This window comes from Aphelocoma coerulescens, chromosome 4, assembly GCF_041296385.1.
Source record: "Aphelocoma coerulescens isolate FSJ_1873_10779 chromosome 4, UR_Acoe_1.0, whole genome shotgun sequence".
Lineage (NCBI taxonomy): Eukaryota > Metazoa > Chordata > Aves > Passeriformes > Corvidae > Aphelocoma > Aphelocoma coerulescens.
The window spans coordinates 39,191,276-39,215,952 of NC_091017.1; the positions used below are offsets into that span (position 1 = coordinate 39,191,276).

The 24,677-nt window shown below is 38.7% G+C and overlaps 1 protein-coding gene across 2 annotated transcripts in view; it reads right to left on the reverse strand.

Annotated features, from left to right (window-relative positions):
- Window positions 1-24,677, reverse strand: part of MARCHF1 (membrane associated ring-CH-type finger 1) — a 297,172-nt gene that overhangs the window by 208,420 nt on the left and 64,075 nt on the right. For both annotated transcript variants that reach the window (XM_069013622.1, XM_069013621.1), the window contains exons 5-6: window positions 19,264-19,322; window positions 18,616-18,669 (exon numbers count right to left, since the gene is read on the reverse strand). The gene's annotated coding sequence lies outside the window, so the exon portion shown is untranslated. The remainder of the gene's footprint in view (window positions 1-18,615; window positions 18,670-19,263; window positions 19,323-24,677) is intronic.

Below are 24,677 nucleotides of genomic sequence, written 5' to 3' on the forward strand. Positions count from 1 at the left end.
TCTCCTCTATGGTGAGCAGTGACAGGACACATAGAAATGGAATGAAGCAGCATCAGGGTAACTTCAGAGTGGACATTAGGAAAAGGTTCTTCACTGAGAGGTTGATCAGTCGCTGGAACAGGCTCTCCAGGGAACCAAGCCTGTCAGAGTTCAAGAAGCATATGAATAATGTCATAGTCATATGGTTTAGTTTTAGATAGTCCTGTGAGGAGCTGGGAGTTGAACTTGATGATCCTTATGAGTCCCTTCCAATTTGAGATACTCTGTAATTCCATGATTCTCTATTTAACACCTTCATAATGGCCTGGATGACAGGATGAACTCACCTCATCAAGTTCACTGGCCATTGAGGGGAGGGCTTCACACACCAGGGTGAACAGCTGCGCTTCAGAGAGATCACAACTGACTGGAGAAATGGACAGCCAAATCTCAAGAAAAAACAGCAAAAGACAATGCAAAATACTGTAACTGTGACAGAAGAACCCCAGGAAACAGTCCAGTGTGAGAGCTAAGAGAGCAGAAATCAGCTCTGCACAAGACAATATGCGGGGTCTGATGGACAATTTGAATATAAGCCAAAAATGCACCCTTGCAGAAACTGAATGCCATGGGCACACTAGGCTGCACAAGCTACAGCAGAAGCAGCAACCAAAGGGAAATTATTATTCTAATCCACACCTGCCAGGCTACATCTTGAGTACCATATTTCATTTTAGGCTCCCTGGTATATGACATATTGGTACACATGGAAAGCCAAACAAAATGGTTTGGGGCTGGAGTATGGGATGTGTAAGGAGCAGCCAAGAGAACTGTGTCTGTTCAACCTCTACAGGAGAATGCTCAGGGGAGATCATATACTCAACTATTTAAAAACAGAGTCAGACTTGCTGGAAAATGCACAGTAAAAATATAAGAGGCAATGAATGTAAACTGAAGCAAGGGAAATTCAGATTAGATAAAAGGAAAAAAAAGGTTCATAGTAAAGATGGTCAAAAACCAAAACAGGTTGCCCAGAAACACTGAGGAATCTTCACTCTTGAAAATATACAGAAAAAGTAGAAAAGGCCCAGAGTAGCCCACGTACCTTCAAAGTCCTCCCTATTCCGAGCAGGCAGTAAGACTAGATGATACAGAAATGGTATGGAATAAGGGGTGGAGACTCCATTGGGTCCGGCTGGGATGGAATTAATTTTTTTCAGGGCAGCCCTTACGATGTTCTGGTATTTATTTGTGGCTAAAATGGTGTTGGCAACATGCCAGCATTGTACCTATGGCTGAACTGTGCCAGCACAGTCAGTCAGCTAAGGGCAAGCGAGAGGCTGAGAGAGGACACAAGCAGGACATCTGTCACATACAGATCATGCTATACAAAGTCATGCTCAGACAAAAAAGCTCAGGGGAAGGAGGAAAAAGGGGGAACGACCATGGTTATGGCACTCACGATGCATGCAGAGACTCTGCTTCCCAGGAAGCAGTTGGGCACCTGCCTGACTACACAAATTAGTCTATTAATTTTTTTTTTTTTTTTTTTGCTTTGCTTTGCTTAAGCATCATGCTTTTGCTTTTCCTGGTAAACTGTCATTATCTCAATCCATCCTTCTATTTTCTCCTCCCCACACAGGAGATGGGAGTGAGCAAGATGCTGGGGGGGAGTTTGGCTGTTGGATGCCCTTCAACTTGAATGATTCTATGATATTTCCTCTTATGTCTTTCTCATACATACTATAGGTGTCAAAAAGCACCTCATAATGCTGTGATGAAGAAGTTTCTTGTTAAAATTTTGGACTGTCCCAAATTTTCTGAAGTTTTGTTTGGGTTTTTTTACGTGAAATTTTGACAAATTCAGTATTGGCCAATATCCCAGGAGAGCTACAGATGAACTGTTACAAATCAAGAATCTGTATGTTTATCTTCCTATCCCTCCCATCAATATTCACTCAAAAGTGAAAGGAGAGAGAAACAGTCTTAAGGAAGATGGAGCAAAACTGAGAAGAATGATTAGATGACACACCACACTCCAAGTTTCTATGTGGGTATGTGTGAATTCTGACATATTTTAAAAATTTAAAGCATTTTTACTGTTGTGGGAGTTCACGGAAGATAGCTGAGCAACTGTTGTAATATAAAAACTGAAATAAAAAAGTTGCCAGATGCACTGGATTTGCTCTCCTCCCAAGGAAGAAAAAAAAACCTCAAAGCAAATAATTGAAGTATAAGACAGTAAGATAAATCATAAGGTTTGATGGTTAAGATTCGGGGAATTTTTTTTGGTTTAAGTTGGGAGAATTGTGGTGATTTTTTTCCCCTATTACTTATTTATAGCCAACCACCTATTTTATCGCATGCAGGGGTGAAAACGAGGGTATACAGTGTCTCATTGGTTCTGAAAAGTCTAATGAGCTGCTACAAATGCCTCAGACGGTTTTCTCAGACCTAGAATAGGATGTGTGAAAACTAAAAAAAAAACTTTAACGAGCATGTTTATTTTACATGGTTTGACAGACATGCTGCTTTCACATTTGTGAGATGCAGAACGTTGGAAAGCATAGGCACAAATGGACAACACAGGTAGGCTTACTTAACTTGAAACATTCTCCAGACAGGCTTTTGGGGGCTCTTGGATTATAAAACTTCTTTCCAACAGATCACCACATGCTATCAACATTATGATCTAATTTTATAGCAGGAAAACGCTTATCAATTCCTGACAGCCTTGCTCATAGACATCTGCAGAAAATCAAATGCCTGCAGATTTATGTTGCCACATCTGGATTTGAAGACAAATCACAAATACAAACTCAGAAAAAGAAATTTACCTGCATCAATAAAGTGGGTCCTTTTTTCATTATTGTTGCTGATATTACTACTATTATATTTGCTCTTCTGGACAAAACACTCAACAAAACCAACCTAAGTTTTGTCTGCTTGATACAGAAAAATGAAACATGAATTAAGAATCCCAAATTCCATTAATGATGACATCTACCGGGACCCAGTTAACAGATGCCAAGGTACATTAGTCAGAGTGAATGTGACAGATGAGTAATATTACAATAGATTACATATGGTATTCAGCTTTTCAAATTAAAAAGCGAACTGTGACACCATGAGGTTATTTTTATAGAGGGCAGTGGGAGTAGTTTATATTCCTGATTAAGAAATCTAAAATAAGCAAAGTAAAAAAGGGTCACCTTAGGAATTAACATGTTTAAAGAGAAATATAATGCATGAAAAGCAAATTACTGTACTCTAAATACTACTACTAGATACTACTGTGCTGTAGATTGTGATATCAATCCATGTTCTCCCTTACTTTAGCATTCTGATCTGGTTTTTTTTACTTAATGCATTGATATAGATTAAACCGTAAATGTAATGCAACAGCTATCTCTTGATTTTGAATTTGTCATAATACTAAAGGGCAAAACTTTTAATAAGCTCTTAAGGTTTTATTTCTTTTGTTATAGAGAGTTTTACTTCGTTGGTTGTGTTCTGTTTGAGGGGTGGGGGATGTGGGGTTTTTTGGGTTGTTTGGGTTTTTCTGGTTGTTTTTAATTGACTTAGCAAGACAGGAAAAGGAGGAACAGGAAAGGAAAAGGAGGAACTGAAATTCAGTGAGCCAACAGGTGAGAGCCTGTACATTATTTGTCACAGTGAAATGACAACCCCATGCCTATAAAAGTCTTGTGTCTCAGAAAGAGACAAACAATTAGAGATGCATGCAAGAGAGTAAATAGTAGTCTGTGTTGGACAGTTTTAGTGATGTGACTTTGTTCTCCCACCTAGTTCAGAACTTGAGTTAACTCACACCTTTTATCAAGTCTTTCAAAATGGCTCAAATTTACTGCCTTACTTAAAAATAATAATAAAAAATAAAATAAATAAATTTTAAAAAACTCCACACACAACAAAACTACCACACCTGTCCCAGCAACAAATTGTTTTTTGAAAAACACAGTTATACACTTAATTTCGTTACTAATTAGTTTTAGCAATGCTCATAGAGATCAAATTAAATTCTCAACTAATACGTGACTTAAGACACTCAAAATCCTAAAGTCCTCCAGCAACTACTGAGATTCAGTTAAACAATATAGAGGTCTACTATTGAACATCACAAATGAGCAGACATGCTCTGCCATGCACTATCCAGATGTGCTTGAGTACTACACAATAAAATACTCATAAAGAGCTTTAACAAAGTCCAAAAAAACCTTTTTTTTCTTTTTTCCTGAAAAAAGACCATTTAACTTTTACTTCTTTGACTCTTCCAATTTCAAGTATGTGCTTCATGACAATACTCCATTAAGACTGAAGTTCTTCCTTCCTGGACTGACCTTCCTAGTTATACAAAGACCAAAATATACCAACCATTTGTTGATGAAGGGCTATAATTTCTGCATAAAAGAATCAAGAATTTAGAGATTCACTACCTTTTCTCTCATTAATGAGCAAACTCTCAGAAAGACTAAACCACAGAAAAGCAAGATATTGTAATAGACATTTCACTTATTCAGGCAGCTACAAAGGGTCATTTTCCATTACAGATTTCAGGAACCAAAATTTTTTTTTAACATTAGGTTAAGTACATATTAAAAGTAATGCTCTCTTCTCCTTTTCTATCATTCCTTTTAAAAGATAATGGGAAAGATGACAGAAAGAAGAATAAAATGAAAACAAAATATTTCCAACTTTCACTTCTCTCACCTTCTTTCCAGCTTCTCTTAGGAGACTGCCGGCAGCCATCATAAAGATTTTTCAAAACATACCTCTTTCTTCCCTGGACTGAGTATGCCATCACCAGATGTATGGCTTAGAACAGACTCACTACTTGGAAGGATTCACTGGGAGACACAAAACATTCCAAGCAAAGAGTTTTGAAAAAGAGAGAGTAAAGTTCCACACTCCAGTTTCATTTCAAAATCCTTCATGTGAAAATGTGTGAAGTCAGAAAAACTTTACTTAAGTGAAACTAAACAAAGATGGCATTGTCTTCTCTTGCAACAAGGGAAAGTTGCAAGTAGAAATATTTCCAGGATAACTCTTAAAATAAGGAAGCACACCACTGTCCTAGTGCTGGCCCAGATCAGTGTGAGGGGGCATGGCCAAGACACTGTTATTTGATGCCATCTTATGTCACGGCCCGGGCAAGTGAGAGGGAAGAAGGGGCATGGTTAGCAGTCAGGAGCAAGCACGGGGTGGGGTGCCGCTGGCTGAGGTCATGTCATGTCACATCATGCTTTGGTCAACATTTTTGCACGTAAATCTCCCTCTCTTTGTACACTTTTGTTAATTGTACTGTTGCTGCTGTTTGTTTTCTTATCTCGTTGTTTTCAGTAAATTTCAGCAAAAACCCATAATTTTTACATTTTGTGTCTTCAGTTCTCATCTCCAACCCCAGAGCTGCAAGATGGCCAAAAAGCTTTCAGCTGCCAGTCAGGTGAGCCCCTGGTGACATGCAAAAATGTTCACCAAAGCCTGACCCGCCACAGCTGCCAGCACCCCACCCCAACCACTCCATCCACCACGCTTTCTCCCAACTGAAACCATGCCCTTTCTTCCCTTTCCCCACCCCCGGCCATGATGTAAGATGGTACTGAATAACAAAATGTCTTGGCCATGCCCCCTCTCCCACTGAGCTGGATGAGAACCAGGACAAAAACATACAAGTATGACAATAGGGACCCAAGATGTTAGGAGGTTTCATGATGGGAGAATCTCATATCCCACTATGCAGCTAAAAGCACTCTCCCTTCTAACTGGAACTTGCATGTCAAGAACTGTCTCTGTGACAAACCAAAAATCACAGAAAATCAGACATCTCATTGTCAGGCATTTATGAGCATCACTACAGGATGGTTCTTAAGACAGCAATTAAGTGATACAAGGAAGGTCCTTCTATTTGCATGAGATCCTCCAGGAACAAGGAAGGACGGGTACTACACAGCATTTTAAGAATTAATTAGAAGAGGACAGGTCTTGTTATTCTATCCTTTACAGGAGGCGGTAATAAAGTCATAATCAAGGATTCTGTACTAATTTTAAATTAATGTAGAAAAAAATCAAGATTGTCCAATCTCCTACAACATACAACCTGCTTTTTTGGCAGTAAGGAAGTTGACACCACCAGAAAAACAACCCAGATTATTTCTTTACTGGGCCCTTACTAGTCCCAACATAGTGTTTCAAAGCTACAGATTCATTATATTTATGTGAACACTAAGTCACATAGAAGTAACCTTTCGAAAAAGACTCTTTACACTGAAATACAAAGAACCTTCAGAATCTATCAAAAAGGAGAAAGGAAACCATTCCACATGATAGATTCTAAGATTAAGAGAGTAAGCAAATGCCAGTGAAAAAAATCACATTGTAGATAGTGCTTTCTTCATTCACTCAGGTACAATTCAACACTTCCAGAATATAATTATAGAAATTCTCTCACTTTGTATTAGAAATGCAATCACAGATGTAAGAGCAAACATATTTTTATGCATGATGCTTTCCTGCATCATGCACCAAGAAAAAAAAGAAACCTGTAGGATCTGAAGACTTACTTTTATTCTTTGTTCCTGAAAGAAGTTTTTTGCAACCATCAAAGTAATACTGTATAATTGTAAGTGCAAGACAATAAAATGAGGAAAAAAAATAATCTATAGATATTCCCTTTCTCTATTTCTACAAATAACATTTCCTTAGACCATCTGTTCCTCTTTAGGTATAAAAGCTTCTAAAACAGATTAGGATATTAAACAGCCATGCTGCAGAAATGTTTCCTGTTGCTAAGAAACAGGAAGTAAAATATCCAAGGTCAGCTGTTAATGAATCAATTCAGGCTGATAAAATTTTTGACCCAATCTGACATATTTCCTAACGAATCAAATATACTGTTTGTTTAGGCTGGACTGTTTCCCTAAGCCATATTTTGCTTAGAATTTTTATATTTGCATGGTGATGATGAGTAAAAGTAAAATGGTGTTCAGTGAACAATGACAGAAATGTTGCTTTGGTTAGGCAAATCAATGGGGAGTTAGAGAACTTTGAGAAATCATTCTTGAGGAGTTCAAAAATTCATCACATTTTGTATAACTTTCATTTCTGGCAGCTTTTTCATTATACAGACTTAAGTTCTAGGTTTAAGTCAAAGGTCAGGGCTTCTAACACACCACTTCTTTCAGTGGGCAAATTAAAGACAATGGTTTCACCGGAGGCACCACTTCTACAAGCATGAAATAAGGCATTATTCTCTTGCTACTCCCAGCTCATTGATTCAGCTGCACTCCCCCTTAGAAATTAAGAAATCCAAACCACCTCTATACAAAATAAAATCCAAATAAAGTATTAATATAGTGAAATTACTGCACAGCCTCCAGTTGTGTCACTGCAAAAAGAGCACACAGAACAAGCCACAGGTTTGCTACATAAACGTTTAGAGAAAGACATCTTAAAACACATTGAGTATGTCTACAACCCAGTATCATTATCCATGAAGTTTAATGAATTATGTTGTTTTTTTTGTTTTTTTTTTTCCCACAAAAAGCCAAAACAAAAAGTCATCTTTAGAGAACAAGATAAGGAAAGTTTGGAGGTTTGTTTTAAAAGCACTGTTTTTCCCTGGCAAAGCTGTAGGGACACATGGAAGCAATCAGGTACTCTGCTGTTTCTCCTTCTACTCTCCCTACAGGTCTGCATAGCTCTTATCAAGTACCACATCCAAGAATTTTCCCCCTCCACTCTAGGGAGTTAATTACTCTGCATACAAGGCCCTGAAAAGCAATACCTTTCCAGGCACAAAAAGTACTATGTTACAGTCTACAAAACATTAAAAAAAGATACAAACCAAACAATATGTAAATAGCAACACATCCTACAAATAACCTAAACAAAACTGCTGGACAGTTGGGCCTTTTTGTCCCCTATGCAGTCTTTCCCACTGGTTTGCTGCATATGCTCCAACATACAGCGAATATAAGGCACGCTCAAGTACAGAACTACAAATGTTTATCTTGATGCCTACAATTCTCAGCCTGAAAAGGCACTTCCCAAAACTACAGCATGTTCCACATGGGTATTCTTCTGGCTTGCAAACTACCTCTTGCTTACCAAGCCTGTACCTGACGTAACTGCCTGAACTCTATAAAAAACCAGTTTCCTCTAGCTGCCTCCTTTTTGTTCTCTGTAATCTCTACTTATTATCTCCCCTGAGGGTAACAGCAGTGATAACACACCTTTTCAGAAAAAAAGGGAGCCCAACAGTGATAATGCCATACATCAGTGCTGAAATAGCCAAGGAGAAAAAAGGTCAAACTGCTTCCTGCACTCCCAAGGTTTCTTAATGACATCAAAAGATGCTGGCACCTTTAAGGGATCCTGTATACCCATTCAAAAATGCTTGTATTAAAAATAATTTTTATTAATTTACTATTATTTATAATGTTTATATATCTATATATGATAAAACCAGAGCTATTTGTATTTAAAAGAAATTGTCTAATTAATACATGATACTCAGTAATAAACACTGTCCAGTCTTTTTCCTTCCCCTCTGACCCATTCTTCACTTATGGTTTAAATTTTAGTACTCTGGTGATACAGAAGATTTTTCTAAATTGTAAATTAGTTCAAGATGTTTCTTCCTTTGACACCTTCTAACGCTTCCAACAGTTCTCATGTTGACAAGGAAATTGAAGGCTGTTCCAGTCTATGACTGGACAGTGATTTCATTTCAGAATGAAATTGGTAAAAGTTACTTCAGCAAAATTCTACACCAGATCTTATAAAAAGGGAAGATAACTAATTTGAAAATACGCCACTCATGCTCATCCTTCCAGAGATTTCATTCACTCCCAATCTCAAACTCACCTACACACAAGTGACACATCTGTCCAAGTGGTCTTGCCAGGATCACCTCTACATGACAAAAAGGACAAAAGGCGCTAGCTACCAAGTCCTCCCTGTGTTTCTGGGTTTCTCAACTGGCAACAATAAACTACTTCTTGGACAGACCTTCATAGTTTTTATGAGCCAGGGGTGGGGTGGTCCTCCACAATACAACCTTACTTATCTCAGTCTCCATAAATCTTAAGCCAGGCTGTTTTTCCTCATTTGTTGAGCCAGTAGGAAAAGTATTAGTACACATAATAAGCTTTCACTGACAAATCATCTGCTCTTTCAGAGAGCAGGCATCCTGGTCTTGACATAAGCATTTCTCAGTCTTACCCCGGACAATGGTGTCCTGGGAGCTGCATTCTTGAAGAGCTGTTCTTCATTATCACAGGCCTTCTTTTAACCTTTCTGCTGTTTCTGGTGGTTAAACACACCATTTCTACCACATTCATACCAACCCTAGTATTTCTATTACAGGTCTCTAGAAAAGGTTAACAAAGGTAAGCCAAGTCGTCACAAACAGCCCCAATTGTTATTCCTGGAAATCACAGCAAGGAAGCCAAAAGCTGATGACTATCAAGCATCTGGACAATGCTCTCAGGCACATGGTGTGATTCTTGGGGTTGTCCTGTGCAGGGCCAGGAGTTGGCTTTGTTTAAATTCTGTTTTCTAGATGTCCATCTGCAAAGACCATTCCCCATTACCCCATAAATCATAGGTTTTAGTCTTTCATTATGACAATATACCATATGGGAAGGTTTCCAAGGCATAATTAAATTCCAACAAACAGTATCTTTATGGATAACAGTTTACATTTTTCCTCATAAAGAATACTTTTACTTCCTGCTTTTACAGCATTTGTCTCCTCTGTCTTGATTTTGGCCATGAACCAGAGAGCACACTGTGTGCTCAGAACTTTCCACAATACCAATACAGATATGCAGGTAGGGAATTCTTTTCCCTAAAGAAAATGTTTTTGGCATCTATGCAACAACTGTTTAACAACTACACATTCTTCTAACAGCTAAGAAGCTTCACACTTCATGCTTTCCACTGAGAAGACAAGTTCTCAACAAATACAATTCTCTACTATACAGTACGTAAACTAAAAAAATTAGGAAAGATGACTTACTATGAAGGAAGAGTCTTCTAAGCCAAAGTAACTCGAGAAAGATGAAATAGAGAGTGAAGGCAAAAGTAGGTAAGTCTCAATGAACATCAAATTGATTCCAAAATCCTCTCATAAATAAATAAATGCTGATGTGCAGAAAGGGGATTAGTTAACCACTAGCTCTAGTTAGGCCTTTCAAAAAAGCTCTAAGTTAACCATTTGTTATTCCATTATTTACAAGGTATGGTGCCAATCAAACTATTTCGAACCTAAACATAAAACTACTCAAGGCATTCTTCTTGTTACAGAATATTCCCTAATGGGATGCAAGCAATGTTTCCTGGCAGAAATGTTCACAATTGCCAAATGTTTCACTACCTGAAATGGCCTCTGTTATTTCCAAGTACTTGCAGTACCTGGCAATTCTGCAATCCTTATACTGTTTGTCACAGAACAAAACACAAAGGCTAAGCTTAAAATGTGGACTGAAAGCCAAAGAAAATGGCTTGATTTGTAACAGTTTGAATATTACGCCAAAAATAAGCAGTAACTTAGTTCGACTTGAACACTGTCAAAACCAGATCCTGCTAAACATTGTAATAATGAGAGCTGTGGCAGAATATTCACTTTCTAGCATGATGAAGTTCAAGACAGGAAACATTCAAATCATGTCCTCTAAGAAGCATGGTGCTTGTGCCTGTTTATTCCAGACTCAAAGCTGAGATGTTTGTCTGGTGAGGATGCTACATTTGTCCACCAATAGAAAGAGTAACCACTTACAGCACTGACTGTGACTTTTACACTCCCGTGGAGTATGACACCCTTGTCCAGTTGTTACTACTGTCATATAATTTCTGTTACATGTGGTACTGATATAGCAGCTATATGACAGAAGGGATACCTCTCACCTAATCGAGAAAAATGGAAAACATGTTCTTTGTTGCTTCAGCATAAAAAAAAAAAATTGATGTACCATTAAGTTATTTTACATTTCTTGACTATGAGAAAGACCAACCCTCTCAGATCTAGTTGAGACAAACTACTTTCATTTCACCAGAAAAAAAAAGAAAAAAATTATTTTCATTGTTTTCATGTTCACAGCTGAAGAGGCTAGTACAAGTGAAGATAAGAACTTGTGGGTTTGTCTGTAATCCCACACCTACTGCTTAACAGTAAATTTATCAAGGCTGTATATCTGGATATTTAATTCTTTGGGTTCTTTCAACTCATACAACTATTCAGATTTTGATGCTTCTCTGCAGTCTTCTCCTCATTGCCTGTCTGAGCAGGCGAACTTATAAAGAAATAGGTACGTATTGGGGGAAAGCTGTGGAAACAGCATTGACTTCTAACTCCATGTAGCTCATCTCATTCTAGACACAAGCACAGAGGATAGGCCATGCCACTGTCACAGACTGAACAAACTTGATAACCATTTAAAATGCAAAAATGGAAGTGTAGCAACTGTGTCTGACAAGGAACCCTCACCTCTGCAAGGCAAAATGTTGCATTTAATCGCTATCTGATTTTATACTTGAAAGATGGATCTATTTCACTCAGATAAAGTCCTTGCTGGAACAGATATAGTCACAAATATTTTGATATGCCTGTCTACTCATAGATTTTTACAGCTGGGAGAAAAATTTCAGCAGTTAAACCAGCGATATTTCTGATCCCAGCAATGGCTGAGGTTAACTTCAGTTTAGCACATGCCTCTCCAGTACACAAAACACATCTACATGGACAAGTACACACAGACTGCTTCAGAACCAGCACTAGCTGTGTTTTATCAGGCTTGTGAAAAGGAACCAACAAATTAAGTAATGGTTACAGTAATAGAGCTTTATATAGCTTCTGGACTGAAGGCAGAGCACAGACAGCTCTGAATACGGGGGAAAGAACAATGCGTTAAAGTAGCCAATTATTAAATAAGGTATAGAGCTGAAAGATTTGACCCTGTTAAGAGAATGCACTCTTGGATGCTACTATAAACTGCATTTCTTCACCAGTTTCTGTTCCTCTTTCTTCTCCTCCCTACCTCCATTCTTCTTTTTCCTCGGAAGCCTTATCATTTGTCAATTTTTTTCTGGGGCTTGTTTGTTGGATTTTTTTTTAAACTCTTAAAAGAATTAATGGGATGAGAAAACAGCTTTCTGGGAGTTCTACCCAGGATGTTTCCTTGGCCATGAATAACTAACTAGTTTTGAAAACAGCATTGCTCTATTTCAGTTGCTGAGCAGGTGTTCTGTTAAATCTTAAAAGTTATGTCTGTTAGTTAAGTGTTCATGTAAATATTTCATTAAGCTTCCTGGCTTATAATAAGCATTGCTTAACACTATTTTATGCACCACACGCTGCAGAAATCATTCTACCAAGGGGGGAAAAAAAGATGCATGAGATGTGAATAACTGCAGTTGTGGGAGGGGAGGGTTAATATCAAAGGGAAAAAATATGAATTCTAAGTTGAATGTGCTTAATTAGGGAAGATATATCTTGTTTCATCTCATCATCTTATAGCCTAGGCAAATAAGCTCACATCATCCCTATATTCTCTCTTATAATCTTATTCAATTTTTTCAAAAATCTTTCCTTAAAAAATTACTTTATAAGTAGCTTAAGAAAGTATAGGATACGTTTTTCCAAAACACCTTACCATAAATGAATTTATTTCTATATATTTTGTTATCACAAAAGATTATTAATCTCTTTGGGCTGCAAAGCAATAAAGATAAAAAGTCTTAACCATGAGCAACTTTTAGCTGTTGAGATGTTAACAGTCACTCCATTTGAATTTCTGTGAAGTTAAGGGATCCCATCAGGTTCACTGTTGCTCTCCCAGAATACTACCACTTAAACACTACCAGAAGTTGCCTAGTTTCCCTGTCAATTTTGCAAGCGATCATCTGTCTTATTTCCTGGCATTCCCCTCTTGGCAAGGGATTTAAATCATCCTAAGATGCAAATAACACTCAGGATATTAATTATACTTTGAACAGAATTTTTATTCCCATTTTTATTTTTTTGTTTATAACATTGACAAAGGAAACCCTTCCCTCAGAATTTTAATGATCATGTTCTCAGATGTCTGTTATTTTATTTGTTCCTTCATGAAATAAAGAAATTATCCTATTATTAGCCTAAAAAGCAACACTGCCTGTCACAATTCTTACTTGTTTGTCAGCACAGAAGAGTGTAATCCACTGGCCTTGCAATAACGAAGTTTTCTATACTTCAACAGTATTACTGTAGAGATGGTGAGGCATAAAGTTGTAATTTAGAGACCCAAAATAGGCTTCAATTCCTATTTAACTAAAGGTGAAATGGAAAAGTAATATCTGGAGAAAAGAAAAACAGATTATTTTTTCCATTTCCAGTAAAGCATCTGCATTCTCTCTGTGCATTTAAAGTAATGCAGCAAGAACTGTGACGCTCGCACAAGGAATTACAGCCACAGCAACGCATGAAGCACCATTATGGACCTGCATAGCCAATACAGCAGCAAAGCATGGATAACTTTCCAGCTCTGCAATGACTGTTTCCAGGGAATAAAAGCAAAACTCATACAACTGCAGTCCTACACAGACCATAACACTACAGAGTAAAGCAGAAAGGGAACTGGAGTAAGCTTTGAAATACTAACATTACTACAGTAATATTTAAGTAAGAAGATAGGTCTGAGGCTAAATTATTAAAAGTGAGAGCAGAATTCTATTTTATGAACCTGCTAAACCAAAATTATATATTACAATACAACATCATTTCCTAAATAATGCTTAATATTGTTAAATACAGACAGGCTACCTGGCTGAGAAATATCTCCAGACACTAGCAGGTAGAGCTGGTACAGTCTCTACAGCAAGAAAGCACCAAAATTCCTTTGGCTTCAGAAGCAAACATCTAATTCTACAGATTAGCTCCTGATTTTCAGAGTGGGCACCCAGAAAATGAGAGAATGACACAATGAAAATGCACATCTGTAACTAAAAAAAATAATAAAAAATCTAAAAAAAAAAAAAAAGCGCCAGCTTCAAACAGGACCTATGTAGCTAAAGAAGGCATAAGCCATATAAGCCATATCTCCAGGGTAACATTTAGCTGCCTAACTACCAAAAAACACTTTCCCCCCATTGTGTATTCAGCATGCACTATAAAATGAGGTTAGAGATCGACAGATAAAAACATCATACAGCTCTGATTTATCCCCAGCACATCAGAATTTTGAGCAACGGTTCTACGGAAAGAGGACAGAAAAGTATGGAGAAAGGCATTACATGCGGCTGTAATACGTACCCACAAACACCAAAGAAACCTGCAGAGTAACTGGGGTCTGCTGTAACAGCCAAAGTAGGCAATAGTGCCAAGGCATTATTACCCCTGTGATCAAGAGCTCAAATCGAAGGGGCATTTTTTCTACACTGTTGTCACACTAGCACCTCAACCTGGCTTCAGCTGGACACACCTGCCTGCCTGCCTTCACATCTCAAATCACACAAGCAGTATTGTTCTTGTTAACTAGCTCCTTGTCATCCTCTCGCATTAGTATTCACATCTGAATCACATCCTGTCAGATTAATTCTTATTTTATTTTTTAGGACGTCACTTTTCTAGCCTAGACTCTGAGTATCACCTCCCCATCGCACAGTCTGATTCCTCAGGTTTCAAGCATTCATCTCCTCATGATTTTTGCTCCCTTCCCTATCACTTTCTCCTTCTTGTTTTTTTTTTCCTCAGGACTTTTACTTCTAAGCAGCTTTCTCTCCCAGAGCTCCTGGGCAGCAGGCAGCATCAGTTTGTCTGCTCACATCCTCATCTCCCACAGCCCAAATGACTCACATTTGTGATTTCAGAGTAATCCTCCTTTGGCCCAGCCATGAAATGTTACAGAGGCTTTAGCCAATAAAGTCTAAGTCTTCCGAGCATAAAAACAGGTGTTTTTGAGGTCTACTATTTTTCACGAGCAAATAAATCTTCTTAGGAAGGGGAGAAACTCTTTCCTTGGACAAGAATCAATCTATTTTATTTCAAGGCCCCTATACTGAAACATCAGTGCCTGTGAGTTTCCAAAAGTATTTGACAGTTATCTTCCACCTGCCAGCTCAGCTCTCTAACCTTGCTAAAACCTTCAAAAATTTCTACTCAGAAGACTGGCAGACATCACACAGGGAGTTTAAAGCCCAACACAAGGCATAAGTAACAATGACCAACAACATATATCAAGAAGAGCTGACTTTAAATAGATGATTAGGGTAAAAGAAGGGTATTCATAATTTATCACATTACATTCTTCAACTATGATTTCAACTATCTATTTCAGAATTTTTACCTAAGAAAACTCCTTTCTAATTTTTTAGCAATTTAAAATTTCTGCATGTTGAAATCACCTCGTTAGGAAAAACGTTGTTATCTCCAAATTGTTTTCACTTTGTTGTAGTTGTTGAAACTGGTTGCTTCTGTTTGAAAAACCTTTCTCCATACCACCACGGACAGAGACACGCATCTGCTGTCAAATATATTTTTTATGATATTGGTGCATTCACTTTTTCTGAACTTTTTTTTAGGAAAATACTACAGAAAATAGTTCCCATGCTCCATGAATTTAGTTTCTTGCTCTGAAAGGCATCTCATGATCTTTATGGAACCTTCTTCGGAAATCTCTCAGATGGTATTTTTATGCAGTAAGATATGGCTAGATATAAAATTCCTTCAATTGGGAGGCTATTCTATTGATCAGAAAACCTACTTTAATTTCTAGAATAAATTTATACACAGCCAACAAGGTTATTTGCTCTGCTATCAGCATGGTCTTATTCCAGGTAATTCTTTCCTTGTGATTATCCCCACACATTTATAGAGTACTTACTCTATAAAATTCATCTTGCCAAAGAAGTCAAGCTTCCAAATAATGCTACGATACAAGTCAGAAAAGGTTGACAGTGCATTTTGTTTCTTAAAAACAAAATTTATCTTATTTAGAGTTTAGCGATGAAAACAGCTATATAAGCACAGCTGAAGCAAAGGGGCCTTTGATCTCTCACACTTCCTTATAGTAGCACTCTCCTTGGTAAATAAATTCCTAGTACCTTTTTCTAATTTTCTTTTACTATTATGCACAGAAATATCCCTTCCTCCAAAAGCAGTTTAAGAACTTGATTAACACTGACGTCAAAACCATAATCCTGCAGTTCCTCGGATTAGTTTCTCCCCCTTTAAAAAAAAGTACACTGCCCTGTTAATGCCTAATTAGCTAGCTGTCTCACTTCACAGCCAATCTGCATTCAAATTCCACCTTAATTTCCATTTCCATACTTCTATTCCTTTTCCTGTAGGCAACTGGAACCAGCTGGTGTAAAACATGGCACTCAAAGAAGTTTTTAGACAAACCTAGACTTTTAGTGTTTCCCATTCCCACTCCTGGAAACATCTCTGATGAACTTTGTGCTCGTCCCCAATACCCTTAGCAGGGTCTAACTCAGCTTGACAGTTTCTCTGTGCAGGCTCCTGTCTTCAGTCCTAAGGCTCTGAAAAATGCAGTTGCAATGATGAACACAATCATTCTTTCATGAATTCAAGTGTATCTTAATGACAGCTTTTCAGAACACACATATGTTTAATCGTGGTTTAAAAAGAAGTAATTATAATGGTTACAGCCTTTAGAAGTAGTCTAAGTTCTGAAAGGCATATACAGAAACGCTGGTGGCAATTCTGGGAAAAAAAATTAGTTCTATTCCATTAGGTACAACATCGCCACAGGCAATCAAAAGGACTCCCTCAGTTTTTGTTTTGTAACAATTACCATTACCTAGATTCCTCACAGATGTTTAAGTAGTGTTGTAACCTGTCCTGTAGCTCATTGCTACTGACTAGTCCTTTAGCTGAACAACAATCCCTTTCAAGTTTTAAAATAAAAATCTAACTTGACTAGATTTCACAGGTCATACATTACATTTAGTATTCCATAGCACAAAGACAAACAAGGAGGCAAGAATCACGTGCTCTATAACAATTACATATTTTTCATTCCTACATTTTATTTAACAAAGAATTTTCATCACAATTTTAGTCTTTAAAATTCCCACAGCAAATAAAGATGGTTTTATATAGCTAAGACTATACGATAACATCTCATTTGCATCCCAATACAGAGCACCGAGAGACAGCAGCAAGTGGGGAAGTACAAATTATGCCTTGCCCATCTTCTTCCAGGCCCACTGCAAGAGCAATCAGCCCATTAAGGGATTCTCTCCACAAAGCCAGAGGACCATGGGGTTGCAGAATGACAGGCAGGAACACAAATTAGGGACTTGAAGGAAGGGAGGCCCCACCCACACTCTTCCAGCACAGTCCCAAAGAGGACCTCAGTCACACTGTCCAGTTTTGAAACCCATCACAAGTGCCCACGGGTGCAGGATGTACCATGAGACGTAAGGAGGGGCATTTGGGGATTGCACAGGACTTGCTACGGGACGTTTACAGGGGAAACCAAAGGCAGAGACAGAGATGGATTTACAGGATTTGGGGAAGAACAAGCACAAGGTAACAGAGGAGTAAGTGGATAAAAAGGGCCAGTTGCATGCAAATATTTTGGTGGTTGGTTCTCTTGCCTGGCTGTGCACTGCCCTGATTAGCATAGTCCGTCCTATCTGCTTATTAAACCCCTTCCAGCTCTTTTCCGGGTGAGTGGCTCTGCTCGTTCTGCATGTGTGCACAGGGGCCTGATGACTGCCAGCCACCAGAGAGACTGGGGCAAGTGACTGAAAGTGTCAGCCTGAGCTGGGCCATGGGAACACCTGTCTGCAGTGCAGCACCTGGAGCAGGTGTGGGAGCACAGTCACTGTGTGAGTGTACTGAGAGGATGTGTTCTGCCTGGCTGCTGGCTGGAACTGGCACATGGACCTGTGGCAGTCTCACCCCTCTCAGGCTGCAGAACTGGCCCAATGTCTTCCTCTAGCACAAGGGAAGAAAAGAGTTTTGAAAATTTAAACACAGCACATGTTTGAAACAAGATTTTCTTTTCATGTTCCACACATAGTGATCATCATCCTTCATTCTGTATCTCGATTCTGTTCCTTTTTCTACTATTTTTCCACTCTGGTCATTTCATCCACTTCTATCAATCTTACCATAAATATTTTCTCTCCTCCTTTTTGCTTCTACCCAATACCATTACAGATTTTATCAGTTTGTTCTCCTTTAGCTTGCTTAGGTCTTTTTCCATTTCCAAAAATCTTACCTTTGTCTTCCCTTCCACAAAATTCTTTTTATCCTTTCCTCTTTAAATTCCTCAACCACCCTTTCAGCAGGGATAAAAACTGCCCCTTACACATTCTGTCACTTCTCTTCAGCATTCTTTCCGCTGGCCAAAATTCCTTCTTTGTAACATTGCCTTCCACTCTCTTTCAAAGCAAAACACATGCATTTGAAATCCTCTTGTTCATAGTTAAAAAAAACACAGCTATTTTCAAACACTTACTGACTGAACAGGGTTTGCATTAAGGTTTATTCACAGGAGGACAGAATAGAATCAGCAGACTATTACTATGAATGCTGCTCAAAAGACACAAAAAGATGGGAAAAAGTTACTCACAAAGCGCAAAGGACTGTTCACGTAACAAACTTACCAAGAAAACACTCAGGGGTTATCTACATCCTGTCTCCTCCTCTGCTCTGTGTGGCTGCAGAAGAACAGAATTCAACAGAATTTAATTTCTCCAGCTTTGCTCTACCTAAAGTCACCCACCTTGCCAACTTCAGCATATCCATATAAAATTGCAGACTTGCATTCAGTTCTTCACCCTAGTAGGAGTTTATCAAAGAGCTTTTAACTTTTTGAAGCATTTTGCCTCCAGGAGACAGACAGTCCCTTCCTCCCAGCTCCACAGAATACTGCCTCCCACCGGCTGTGAAGACCAGCATTTGAGGCATGTGGAGGTGGGATTAATTTGGCCTTTTTGCAGGTATGACACCTTCCAGCCAATACCTCATATCATCTGTTAGGACTTCCTCTAACCTAAGGTACTGATGTTACTGTCTGATTTTCAAGGAGGTACTATATAAACAAGGAACTTCCACAGTAAACACTTTCAATCCTGTAGAGTTATGTTTATCAACTTTATGGAAAAGCATCTGTCTCCACAAAAACTCATACCCATCAGATGGCTCTTTAATGGCCATTTACCCACACAGAGAGCAAGCACAGACAAGGACAATTTGATAGTGACATTGCATAAAGAAATTTTCTACATGGCATTGAAATTATTAGTACTCACCAGAAAAACAACTCAGTCACAGTAGCTGATCTGTGCTTGGCTGCACTTGGCAGACAGACCTTAAAGAGAAGAGATCACACCACTGTGAGGAGATAGTGGACATCTTTGGAAGGGAGTTAGCACTCAGAAGCCATGCTGTAGGTTTCTCTCCAAAGAAGCAGCACAGACCCTCTGAGCAGCAATGAGGTAAAGCAGCACATTATCCACCACAGGCCAGAAGGGCAACGTGCCTGCATTCATAGATTACATGACAAGGACTGATGCCAGTTTCACACATTAGAAATGTTGAAGTACAAGGTCTTCCCTTGGGAACCATAATCATCTCTTTCTTATGATGACCCAAGACCAGGGAAGCATGATTAGATTTTATCCTGTTACGCACTGCTTTGTCCTAGCATGCTGGACTTTCACTCTGCAGCCTGCTTCTGAGCAAGGGTTTTTCCTTATTTCCTTGCTCCAGTTGATGGCTGCCTCTGTACTCAGCCAACCCCAAAAATCAGAGATCTGGAGTTCACCCCATGTCCTTCTGCTACAGAAAAGGGTAGCAACTGATGGTTTCCAGCAATACACCAGGATTAATGCTGCACTCCTTGTTATTCTCCCAGTCTCCTTTCATCACACTTACTAAGTCCTAATATGTCTTACACATAACAAAACTTTGACCATGTAGAATCATGGAGTATCCTGAGTTGGAAGGGACCTGCAGGGATCATCAAGTCCAACTTCTGTTTCTGCACAGGACACCCCAAAAGTCACACCATGTGCCTGAGAGCATTGGCAGGCTTGGTGCTGCAACTGCTTTCCTGGGAAGCCTATTCCAGTCACCCTCTGGGTGAAAAAAATCTTCTCCTAATATCCAAACTAAACCTCCCCTGACACAGCTGTATGCCATTCCTTCAGGCCCTGTCACTGGTCCCCAAAGAGAAGAGATCAGTGCCTGACCCTCCCTCTACTTCCTGCAATGAGGAAGTTTCAGAAAGCATGTAACACATGCACACCCATGTCCTGACAGAAGATAGCTCCAGAAGTTCACTTCCCCACTGGCTAGAAATCTCATCATAGTCCCTATTTTATTACTACTTTAGCTCATGCCAAAATTTTGTCCCTTAGGTTAGGTATGTATTTAACTTGGCTCACATTACACCAGTTTCACTTCTGAAGCAATGTATTAATAATTGGCTTCAGCTTTGAACTTTTCCTCCATGCTAAACAAGTTCCTTTGTTCCTTAATGCCATTGGTACTTTTTTTTTCCTTCTGGGAACAACTTCAGAGAAGATGACCTTGGGGAAGGAGAGAGAAGCCTATCTCCTATGAGACCCACAGTCATTAGGCCATCACAGTGTAAACTACACTCCATGGAGGCCAAGGAAGCTGCTCCCATGACTGCAAAGATGGCCTGGCTTTCCCTCACTGTGCTTCCATTTGGAATGTCTTCTCTGCTTTAGAGAGCTAACAGGCAGAAACTGGACAACTGGGATTAGCAAACTCCTGACCTCAAAGCCATTTTCACTCAATGACTCAGCACAACCTAAACAACTCTGACATGCACAGAAGCTCCCCCCTGCATTTCCTCACTGGCAGACCTAACCATACAATGCCACAATGATGACATTTGCACAAGTTCCTGCAGAACCATTATGCATTTCCCTTCTGCAGCATGTCCCCCCTACAGCTGTGTAACACAATGTGAAGTAAAAAATACAGTGCAATGCAAGGGAGCAGTTAATTATAATACTTCTAGAGATATAAAAAAATAGAGAAACTGTTCCTATAAGAAAAACAGAAATCAGTCAGTGACCACTACCTAGTTTAAAGAACTTAATTTTGCAATGGAGATAAACAGGCAAGGCACAATGTTGTTCCAAATGAAACAAGCCTCTGGTTTTTAGACTGTGAAATTCACCTGCTGAATAGATTAGAAGCAATTAAATTTTTCAATGTTTCAAAGTACTTTGTACGCCACATTGTCCACTATTTTAATACAGTCAAATTGAACGTTACATTTTTGAAGAAATCACATTTGACATTTAATTTCGTTTACCTGAAAGTCAATTTTTAGGTACAGAGACCAAACTTGGATTTTAGTTGCTGGTGGGCAACTGTAGAAACATTCCCAGCACATCATATTCTTCTTGACCTCCCAGACTTAAATTATATATTTTATTCTCATGAAATCTGAGGGTTTGGACTACCATTCTTTGTCTACAAAGCACAACCATGCTGCTACCAATGAAACAAAGTCAACTTGATATCATGCAGTTTGCCTTTGCAAAAATGCACTCAGTTGTGACCAAGATGAAGTTCTACCTCACCCTAAAGAATAAAGAGTTCAGCCAAGCCAGCACAGGGCAGCAGCTAACAAGCTGGGGTTTCCCAGTGTGCTGTACTTCCCACCACTGTCCCAAAGCAGGCATGTTCACATGCCAGAGGGACAGGTATAGATGGGTCAGTTCTGGAAGTCATTCTTGTGAAGAAATCCGGCAACGGACAAGCAAAGTTAATGGGACAAAATCCAGGCAGGAACATTAGAACTCCTCCTCCACATGAGGTACTAGAAATGCTTTCAACACCTTGAAAACACCACTCCTTATGAAAAAACATTCATTTTATAAGATTATAAAAGAGCCGTAAATATAGTGTCATCTTCACTGTAAAATTAGAAACTTTATTTTTCAGTAGTCACCTAGTCTGAAATTAACTTTACACCCATCCACAGCTCAGCACTGCCAAAGACTCTCACAATACAGTACAAGACCTATTTTGTACACCTGTCCTAAAACCAACAGGACAGCCCTGTGGCAGTAAAATCACCCAAAGCACCTTTAATGCCTCTGCATCCCAAAAATCATTCCATAGAAGAAAAGTTATAAGCAGTACGGAAATACCCAAAGGAGCAGAGAAATTACACTGAATAATACAATATTATCAAACTCCCTACTACTTCCAAATCATGAAACTCTATTTAATGAGATTTAAGTTTCACTGTATGCCTGGTTGCCAATGAATTTGAAAAAAAAAAAAAAAAAAAAGGCATTGAAGCATCAAAATTAGCACAGAAAACAAGGTAAAGGTGGCTTACCATTCCTTATTGCTTTAACTGTATTATTAAGTCTACTTTTTAAACAGGTGTTTATCCCTCTTTCCTGAAGAATCTGATACAAATTGCTGTATTATCACACCCCTGCCTGGAACAAAATCCCCTTTTCAATTACCAATGAATTGGAAAAATACTACCCAGCAGAAGAGAGATCCTTTTTTCTGGCCTGTGATCACTTGGTTCACTTTAAAGGAATGCACCTCATTAACCCTGATAATTAACAAGGTTATTCTCATCACATTAAAGGTTTAAGTTCCTCTATTAAGTCATTATTTGAATTTGCACTGCTATTAAGATGATGAGACTATTCTGGATTTAATTTCACATAACAAGATGTTTCTCTTTAAAGATCCTAATTTTTTTCAGGTCAAGACATATAATTGCATTGTCTTGTATGCTACATAGCATGAGTTAGGTTGGAAGGGACATGGATCATCTAGTTCCAACCCCATGCCATGGGCAGGGACACAATTAGCACATCTATTGGATTAAGAAATGTATTACATAAATACCAAAAAAAAAAAAAAAAATCTAAATTTAAAAACTAGAAGGGGTAAGGCAGCAATGCAAACAGGCAGCAAAAAGAGCAAACCAGCATCTGGCAGCAGCACAGCTGTGGCAGCAGAAACCAGAGAGAACCGAAAAAGGAGAAGAGGACCAAAATTACAAGGAGATGTATACAGCTTGGGACAGACTACCAGCAGATGTGTCGACTCCTAGCTGGACCATTCCAGTAAGACTCCACAGACTAAAGAGAAACTTCCAATTCCCACGATGTCCCTATGGCAGGGGGTTTGAAACTAGGTGATCCATAGGATCCCTTCCAATCCAAATCATTCCATGATTCCATGCTTCCATGTAGCAATAAGTATTTGGGGCATTTTTCTCTTAGAACATAAGAGGACTGTCTAACCAATGAAGTCTCCCAAATATCTACTAAGTGCTTTAATTTTTGCACATAGGTATTCCTAGCATGTGAACTTGCTTCCCCCACAAAAGAAAAGCCAGTTGTCTAAGTCAGACAGTTATTCTGAGAATATTAAAAACTGCAGCAGCCACATATCAACATGCCACATCAAATACAAAAACACAGATGATAGTTTACCTCATCATCCATGCTGACATCATATTAGTTCATGTGCTCTGTAGTTAATAAACACTTGGAAAATCATAATATGGAAGAATTAGTCACAATTACTTAGAGATTTGATTGTATTTCATTGGCAGCATACCTGACACCAGGGCATTCAAGCACCTTGAATGCAAATATCTAGTCATGGCCAATTAACACCACAGGTTTTGCAAAGAAGTTATTTTGCACAGAATTCAGTCCTTATGAAGTCATAATAACAGCAATATCCTTTAAATGTCGGAAAAGACAAGAGAACTTTCTGTCTTAACATAAGTATTATTGCTGACTGGGTCAAACAAACACGAAAGCAAACAAGTTCACAGAGCTAAGGTCAAGGTCAGCTGTCAGTCTACAGGAGAGTTTTGAGCACTGCTAGTTTGTCCATCCATGCACCTTAAAAGTTGTCATTCATTTAGCTGTGCATTTTACAGAACTTCGTTTTTTGTATTTTAAAGCACCCATTGCTAAATTTTGTCACAAGTGCTTAGCAGTGTGCAACAAACATTAAAGTCTTCCCATAAAGAGTGTCAAGAGTGCTGCGAAATATTCAGAATAAAGACACTGTAAATCTTATCAGCATAACAACTCCCTCAGGAATTATCAATTTGCAAATCTCTCAAACCCCTAATAAGGTTTAAAATGTTGTTAAAAATATAACAGGGTACCCATGAATGAGCCATATACTGCCTCTCCACCCCCGCTTTTTTAAGTCTAATGCAAGTAACTGTTCTTCAGCAGAATGAAGCCTGAAGTATACACATGAGATTAACAGAGGACATAATGGCGGGCAATATTTAACCACCATGACAGATTTATGTACGTTTGGATGAGACTTCTGGACAATAATATTAGACAGCAGTAGAGTTTTCACCATTACTAGGAATCACCACCACTGTGACTCCAATCATACTCTTGTACGTTGTTTGAACATTGCGAAATCCACCTGAGTGCTCACAGGTTATCCGCTTTATCCACATCTTTGTAAGTTAACACATTCTAGTTTTCCTTCTCAAGTAGTGATTTTCCTATTGACACCGATAACCCTTGAACAACAAACATGGAAGTTTCATTGCCGTTAGTTAGTTTCCTTCCTCAGTCAAGATAAACACAGATAAATACAGCATGCATCTTCTCACCCCCCACACCCAACAGAATCGGGGACAAAACCCCAAACAGAAGTGTTT